We start from the raw sequence: 8,931 nt of genomic DNA on the forward strand, positions 1-8,931 counted from the left end.
CAATATTTTTCAAAATGGGTGATTCTGGAGGACATTACGCTGAATGAAGCATCTCAGTCACAAAAGGACAAATACAGGGGAGCTCTGGTGGCCTAGTGGTAAGGAGCTGCAACTACAATCCCAGAGGCACATGGTTCGAATCCACCAGATGCTCTGCCGGGGAAGGAGGGACAATCTCCTCCTGTACCAGTCAGATCTGATTTGACGGTACACTTACACAAAAATAATAAAATTTAAAAAATTTTAAAAAAAACCCAAAAGGACAAATGCTGCCACTGTTGTAAAACAAGACTGACATCAGAGTTGGGGGGAGACTGAGAAAGATGGGTTCAATAATATATACTGCATTGAAACAGATGGGGGAGAGAACTGTTTAAAAGGGATATGTGATTAGGTATTTTTGTCATGACAGGAGTCCAGAGTGAAAGCTACATAGTGAAGAGGACCTGGAGGGAGGGATTGTAAAACAGTGAATTTTTCTTTTACTTTTCCAAGAGGAGAGTGTACTGGGGGGGAGGAGGGGGCTTGGGAGGGGAGAAAAATGCAACAATGAATGAATGAAAAAAACAAACAAAAACCACTTCATTTTAGAATCTTGGTTTGAATGAATAAAATTTTGTATTTCCCCATGAAAAAAAAATCTTTTCCCTGGGAGGACTGATCAGCCTCAGAGAATGCTAGACTTTAAATGGGTGCAGCTCCTGTGACAAGAGGCTCTGGAAGTAGGGAGGGGAACTTGAGAACGGAAAGGAGCCCCCACCCGTTCTGGTTGTTTTACTCGACAGGTTCCTCCAGTTCTGCCAAACCAGGCATGCCACAGCCACATCAGACCTTCAATAGTCTACCTTACTGATGGGAAAAACAAAAGTGAAGACCTACAGAGAGAGAGCAACAGCAAGAACATTAGGTGCGTGAGCAAGCACAGGTCTCTGGGCTCAGACAATGTGCAAGTCTTGCGGGCAGTGACATCATTCTTTCCTCGCAGGGAGGCAGCATGGGTTTCCAGAAGTTCTGCCCCTGGATGGCTCTCAGCACCTTGGTCCTATTCCAGATCCACATCTTCCAGGCAGTGCCATTCAGATGAGAGACAGCTCTGCAAGGCCTCCCCCTCCCTTCCCTCTTCCCCTGGGATCAAACAGTTCCTTGCCTCAGAACTATATATAGACTAGTTAAAGTCAGCTCTCGGGGTGGGGGGTGGATACCTATCCATGCATGCATGCATTCATAGGAGTTTATTAAGGAGTTCCGGTAGGTAAGGAGTTGCACTGCTAACCCAAAGGCAGGAGGCTCAAATTCACTAGCTACTTCATGGGCGAAAGACAGGCATACCCTCCTGTGTGATTTATATGCTCTGAAAATCCACTAGAGTGTCATCTATGAGTTCATTATGACTCAATTGCATGTAACAACAAGAAATTCTCACATAAGGATGTGTAGCACATAACTTATCAGTATCAGTGAACTCCATAATACTCTTTACTGGCTTAGTGGTAAGGAATTGCATTGCCAACACAAAGGCGCACAGTTCAAATCCACCAATTGCTCCAAGAGAAAGAGAAAAATGGGCAGTTTCTTCCTATGTGACTGTCACTGAAAACCCACTAGAGGGTCAGCTATGAGCTGATTCCAACTCGATGGTACTAAGTAACAGCCTTATTATCAAGTTCACATGCATTCATCACTTTTTACTAAATTGGTATGTGTCATGCACTACTGGCAGCATGTCAGTTGCAGACTCTCAATAACCTTCCATTGGTCCGAGCTGTAAATAGTGTGGGGTAGAGACTCTCCGCCTCTCTTTCATGGAGCTACATGGCCTTTAAGTTAGCAGAACAGCTCATTTCAGATTAGCCACCAGAGCTCCCTCTTCTCAACCTATTTATCCAATTCAAGCATGATTTTAAAATGAAATTGCCTCACAGTCTGCTATTTTGTCAATCATTGTTGTTTTATCTGACAAGTGAACTGCTATTGATCTGTTTCATGCAAATAATATTTATTAAAGAGAACACTTTTCATCTAAACACTGACTATTGTTAATTATAGAGTCAGAACTGATCCACAGTTGACCCTGTAGTGGCTTTTCAGAAGTAATAAGTCACAAAGGAGAAGACTGTCCATCTTTCTCCTACAAAGCAGCTGGTGGATTAGAAGCGAATACCTTTTCTAAGGCAAAACAAATCATTAATTTGTGATGGCTCTTCGAGACAGAATTTGGGGAAAAAGTTCCAGAAATTTTAACCATCAGTTTTTGTAAGCTGGCATGGCCTGACACCTAGCAAATCAGCGCCCTCTGATGGGCTGGACCCAAATTCCGTCCTTCCAGGAGATGGGGTAGCCACATCTTTTTGTCTTACCCAAGGGAGAAAGCACGCAGGGTCATTAGAGCCTGCACTGGGTCTGCTTCCTCTCCCCAGGTCTGCTATAGCAAATAGCCCAGATTGGACTCACTCAGTGAGGAGGGAGCGCACCTCCTGCTGGCTACACTGGTGCAGGACTATGTGCAGATGAAAGCAAAGGAATGAGGATTCCAGGTAAGGCTCCACACCAAGAGGCTCAGAGCCTCTTTCCCTCCTTCATACCCAGGAAAGTGGATCCCAAGTTGTAGGACACAACACACCTGGCCAGCAGCCCAGCTGCCTGTCACCAGGGCCTGAGATCCAGCTGTTCTCAAGGTGCACTGAAAAGAGCTTAAGCTGATATTGGAGGGATTCTTGTTAAACAAAACCACATTCTGCTTCCAAAGGCTGTTAGTAAATGAATTGGGAGGTATGGAACTACTAACGCTGGAAATAGAACTGGACATAATGAGGAGATCTACCAGCACTGGATGCTTTAGGACTGGTAAGTGTGTAGCCAGGGATGGACCCATATATCACAGGAGCTTTTAAAAATGTGGTCCCACACAGCTTATCTGCATATTGTTCTTTCACACTTGCATGGAGCCTTCATTTCACATATGCAGAAGGTGGGGCCAGATAAAGCGGTGTCTGAGGTAGGGTGCAGGATCTACATGCTCTCTGAGGACCATCTAAGATTTGCATGTTGTCAAAGGACAAGAGAGAGTACTCTTATGGACCTCACCTCCCTGTGCACCTTGAGTTTGGATCAGAGACCACCCTCTGACCCGGACTCAACAGAGCCCAGAAGGGGCATTGTATTTTTTGTTTCTGCATCTGTCCTGAGAACCCCTTTGCAGAGCATGAGGGTCTGAGTGGAATGAGGGGGAAATAACTCCTTTCTCCTCCTAGTCCTTCCCCATACCACTGCTGTCCAGTGTACCTTGGTGTCTTTTAACAGAATGTGTAATTCACCCTACTTAGCATTAAGTGTTTCAGATTAACTTTCAGTATAACCACCCCCTGGGGACAGAGCCCATTGTAAGGTAGAGAGCATATCATGTCTTTTTCCTGCATTTTGGACAGTTCCAGAACTAAATGGTGCAGTTTTGAGCCACCTGCCTGTCAGGTACATACATGCAAGACTTAAACAAGTTTCACAATTTTTTCCCAAACTGAAGTTGGAGTCAGAGCACTTGGCAAGAAAAAAAAGAGTTGTTAAGCCAGCACTGGGAGAGAGATGGGGGCTCTCAGTTTGGTGTGCTCCAGGATTTCAACTAAACTCCCTCTCCTGTCTAATCCCTTGTTTTGCTTCTTTCCTATAACTCGATGCATGTGCTTCCTCTCATTGCTCTTTGGGGTGGTATGGATGGTTTTCCTTGTGGCAGAGGATGTCTGGAATCTCAGATGGAAGAGTGAGCAGGACTCAGGAAGAGACACACACCAGGTGAGATCAGAGATAGGGAAGCCCTCCAAGAGGACTTCCTAGCACAGCTTCCTAGACTTGCTTCTGAATTCGATAATCACTTGGGGGGAAAGAAGTATTTTTTGTAAGACCTGAACTGTAATAGTCATACTCTGGCCCATGTCCCAGGCTTTTTGCTTGAAAGTGGCCTTGAGTACAGGGTAGCTGGATACAAGTTTGGTGGCAGGTTCCTAAGGACCTGTTCAAACAGCAAAAACAAACGTGCCAGGAAGCAAGCATGTAAGCACCTCTGGAATTCAGTGCTGCCAACTGTTTCTTTTCCCGGTAAGACTAGGAAATTTTTCTTTTCCTAAGAAGAGACATTTAGTGCCTGTGACTGAGGACAACTTCTAGACAGTTCTTGAGAGCTTTAATGGGATTGGCTGTGCCCCCAGTTCACTTGAATCTCATAAACCTTTGGTGATTTTCAGTGCATATATACAGGGGAGGGGGAATGGTCTTTATAGCTCTGTATTTCACAGCCCAGAATCATCTCTGGGTTTGGTGTGTTGGTGTTGTGTTTTGGTGGTATTTTTTTTTCTCTTAACACCATGGGAATATCTATGGAGATGAAGCCTGATATTTTCCCTAATGGCCCTTGTGATTTTCTGCTTTGATAATTGTGTTTAGGAGAAATACTTAAGGTTAATTGGTGCCTTTTAGAGCAGCAACTTTGCCATGATGATCCCACGGGGCAAGCTCCTTCTCTCAACCCCTCACTGACAGACCTTCTTTTCTTCTGCCATTCTTCAATTCAGCGTCACTGCCCAGAAGAGAGCCTGCAACACTGCCACCTGTGTGACCCGTCGGCTGCAGACTTGCTGAGCAGATAGATCTGGGGGCATGGTGAAAAGCAACTTCATGCCGACTGTTGTGGGTGCCAATGCCTTTGGCCGGCGCCGCAGGGACCTTCAGGCCTGAAGGACGCCTTGAAAAAGGTGCCTGCCCTTGTGCTGTTCAATGGGAGAATGGACTTATATGATTGGGGCAGGAGAAAACAACATAGAAAAGCTACCCACTCCTGTGTATATGTGTGTGGTGCTGGTGAACTCCCTATTTTGAAGAAGACAAAACTGAAGAAGGTTCCAATATCTGAAACCCCTAGAATTCCTTCAGTTTGTTTTTCCAGCATCTCCTGATGATACTGTGTTCATCAGGCTAAAAGAGAGGAGGAGAGAAAGAACCTATTGTTTAAAGAATGTATGGTACAAATATGGTAACATTAACATGTTAGTGGTTCAAGTGCTTTCAGAAGTACCTTAGAAGGAAGGCCTAGCAATTCACATCAGTCATTAAAAAGCCCATGCTCCGCAGTGGTACTCTGATAAACATGGGGTTGCCACGAGGCCCAGTTAACATAATGGAAACGAGTTGATTGTTATGTTTAAATTTTATTCTAAGTAAGTTTAATTTTATGCAGATTTCACACACACACACTTACCTCCATTACATTATGTTGCATACAATAATTCCCATACATTGTGTTTTCTAAAATTAATCACCATTGGACTGTGCCCACTGTTACCCCATCTTTTCTGGTCCCCGCAGGATCTTTCCCATTTCCTTTACCCCCCCCCTCCACCCACCAACCCTGATTTCTCCTCTCCCATCCTCACCCTCTGCTCTCACCCCTTTCCCTTTTGGACCCTCATACACATTTTACTAGTTATCCTTCTAGTTGCAATAATGGTTTTATGCAGAATTTGTCCTTATGAGACTGAATTAGCTCCCTCAGCATAATGCTCTCCTAAGTTATGTAGTATTTTTCAAAATCATTGTTGCTGAATACTGCATAATATTCTGTGATAAAGGGATAATCATATTGGAGCATACCTTTAAATTAAGAACATAGACTAGAGTTTGAGAACTCTTTGCTTCTTACTAGCTACAGGTTCATGAACTATCAGCCTCTATGCGCCCTTGATTCCTCCTCATCTGTAAATCAAGAGCAACAATAGTAGGCGAGGTACCACTACACATCTCAGGCTTGGAAATCACTAAATAAATGCTATTTGTCCCCCCTCATCCGTCCTCCCCCCCCCAACTAATTCATTATGAAACTAAAACCTCCATTTTGGCAGGAAAAGCTCCATGGAAAATATACATATGTGCATCCTTCTTGACATTGAAGACCATCATCATTGTTTGAAAGCCAAACACAAAATAGGCTTACTGCAGTTACCTATTATGCATCATTTTAAAATACTTCATTCTGTGCCCAGTATATACGACCGCATGTCTCTCAAGCTTATCTGGTAGCACATCTGGCTGTCCCTCCCCATCGGTCATCCTGTTGGTCTGGCGGCTCTGTCAAACCTCTGGGGGGCATGAAATCATCACCTCGTGGACATCTGGAGACTCATGGTAATGCTGTCCCTTGACTGAAATATTGGTTTAAAGAAACATCAATTCTTGTCATTTGTGAACTTCATCAAGATTAAAAATGTGTTTTGATCACAACTAAATGGAGTCCTTGCTGTTGCCCATGCTATTTTTTGCCTGGATAGCTGCTGGGTCCTGTGAGCATCTTATCCACCAGGCTGTAACTCCAGTGCCAACTGTGGAGGTGGGGGAATGTGGTGGACGTGGGGGAATGTGGTGGTGGTGACACCAGAGCAGGGAAGGAATAAGAGAGAAAATATTATTGAATGCACCATGGACTGCCAAGAAAACAAACAGATTCATCCTGGAGCGGATTAAGCCAAACAACTCCTTGGAGGCAAAGATTCTGGGGCTTCATCTGACATACTTTGGGCATGTTGCAAGGAGGTACAGGTCCTTGGAGAGGGACATCATGCTGGGGAGGGTGGAGGGACCGCGCAGGAGGGGAAGACCCTCTATGAGGTGGATTGATTCAGTGACTGGGGTAATCGGGATGGGTGTGTCAGAGGCAATGCGATTGGCACAGGATAGAGCAGGGTTTAGGGCTGTTGTACATAGGGTCGCTATGAGTCGCAAATGACTCGACGACACCTAACAACACCACCACATGTTGGAAGAAGTGAAGAAAATGAAAGGTGGATCTTACATTTTGTGTATTTAAAAGAACAATCTGAAACGGTACATCTATTAAGGATTGAGCCAGAAGGTGAGGGGAGGAGGAAGGAAAACAAAGCAGAATGTGTCTGAATGTTGTTGTTATGTGCTGTCTAATTGATTACAACTCAGAAGGGATTCTCAAGTCAACCTCGCTATGTCTCACACACACCAGACAGATAACCTTTGCCACAGTCACAACATAAAAAGTATGGAAAGCTTCACGAATTTGTGTGCATGAATGAGTGAATGAAATAAATTTCTTTGTAAACTTTCATCTAAATCCTAACTAAAGAAAGAAAAAAACACCCTGTAGATCTCAGAGCGGGTCCGCCCACCACACGTCCTGCCCCCACCCCAACCCCCGCCCCCCTTCATGAGCATTGACTTTCCCTAGTGCTTATTTTGAAAAAAAATTAAGAGTGTTCAAAGCGAGCTGGAGCCACCGGGACAGGGCAGGTAGGGGTGATGGCAGGGGTTCGCCATTCTGCTTTGATGCTTTTCACAAATGGGGCTTGTCACGGGGATTGCACCATCACCGCTGAAGGGTAAATTCCTGGATCAGTGCAACGCTGACCCGAGTAAAAGCATTTGCCAAGACTGTTTGCATTAATCAAGCTTGAAAATCAGAGGGTCAAAGATGGTCACATACCGTCATAGTCCACCCATAAATGACACAAACGGGCGATGCTGCTTGGCATTACAGCTATGACTCATCCTACAGCTTCTAGGGTCTGGGAGGGTGGGGAGGGACAAGGGGTATGGTTGAAAAGTTAAGGAACTTACAGAAAAAAGAGAGCCTCTGCCTTATCTTGCCTTAAACCTCACCATCCCTGACACGGACAGGATTAACAGATTAATAGCTCTTTTCCAATTAGGTATTGGTGTGTGGTGATTCTTGGCTGTTGGAGAGATTTGGCTAGTTAGTTCCAGTAACAAAGATGATGCTAGTGTGTTAAATAGTTATGCCACCTCTGTGGTTGTGGTGTACCATCAGTTCATACTCATAGCTGATCCTCTGGCAGGTTTTCAGAAGTGGCAGCAAATCCCATGGGAGTTGAAAGACCATCTCCCTTGGAGAAGCTGGTAGATCCCAACCCCTGCTTTTGTTGGCTTTTTGTGTTGGCAAGTCCTTACCACCAGGCCACCAGTTGTGACATTGTGTTGAAGTGTGCTTCATGGGTTTTTAATAAATGAAGTTCTAGGCCTTTCTTGTAAGTGCTTCTGAGAAGACGTAAGCCACTGACATTTCATTATTACCCATAGATACTACACAATGGCTTCTTTAAACAACAGTATCTATTAAACCAAGCACTGCTCCCCTTTTCCATTTAAACAACAGCTTCTTGGTCTGTATATAGATTTCTCATAAGAACAATTAATTAAGTGTTCTAGGATTCCCATTCTTCTCAATGCTATTAATAATTTGTTATGATCCACACAGCCTTTTATTGTCAACAAAACACATCTTTCTGCTACTATTTCCTGCTTTCAGTCAACATCTTTTTGACATCAGCAATGACATTTCTTGTTCCATGAACTTTTCTGAATCTAGCTTGTATTTTTAGCAGTTCTCTATCATGTAATTATCTATTATCTAATAATGTTCAGCAAAATTTTATTTGCATGTGATATTAATGACATTATTTGATTGTCCACTTTCTGTTGGATCACCTTTTTTGGGAATGGGAACCAGTATGAGTCTCTTCCAATCATTTGATCATGTAGCTGTCTAACAAAATGTTTAGCAGAAATTGTTGAGAATGTTCAAGGTTGTATTTGTCTATTAGAATGTGTGAGTTAGTATCCCATCAACTCCAATGGGGGCCAATGGTTTAAGTTCAGCTCAAACTTCCTTCATTATTTACTCTTGGTTCTTGATCATAATATTACATCCTGTAATGTTTCAATGTCAACCAATTCTTTTAGATACTGTGACTTTATATGTTCCCTTACCTTATACGTCCCCCTCCCCTTTCCCCTTCCTGCCTCTCTCACTCATGTGTCATTTCTCTTTAGCCTATAGCTACTCTTTGGTACCTTTTATTTCTATCTGTAAAACTCTCTCCCAGAAGAAACCTTTAATCTTGT

At 43.7% G+C, this 8,931-nt stretch overlaps 1 pseudogene; it reads left to right on the forward strand.

Moving 5' to 3' along the window:
• Positions 1–994: 994 nt before the first annotated feature.
• LOC102872592 lies at positions 995–4,725 on the forward strand (annotated as a pseudogene).
• Positions 4,726–8,931: the final 4,206 nt, after the last annotated feature.

The sequence above is a fragment of the Elephantulus edwardii genome, unplaced genomic scaffold (genome assembly GCF_000299155.1).
Source record: "Elephantulus edwardii isolate Elephantulus edwardi_28Jun2011 unplaced genomic scaffold, EleEdw1.0 scaffold00109, whole genome shotgun sequence".
Lineage (NCBI taxonomy): Eukaryota > Metazoa > Chordata > Mammalia > Macroscelidea > Macroscelididae > Elephantulus > Elephantulus edwardii.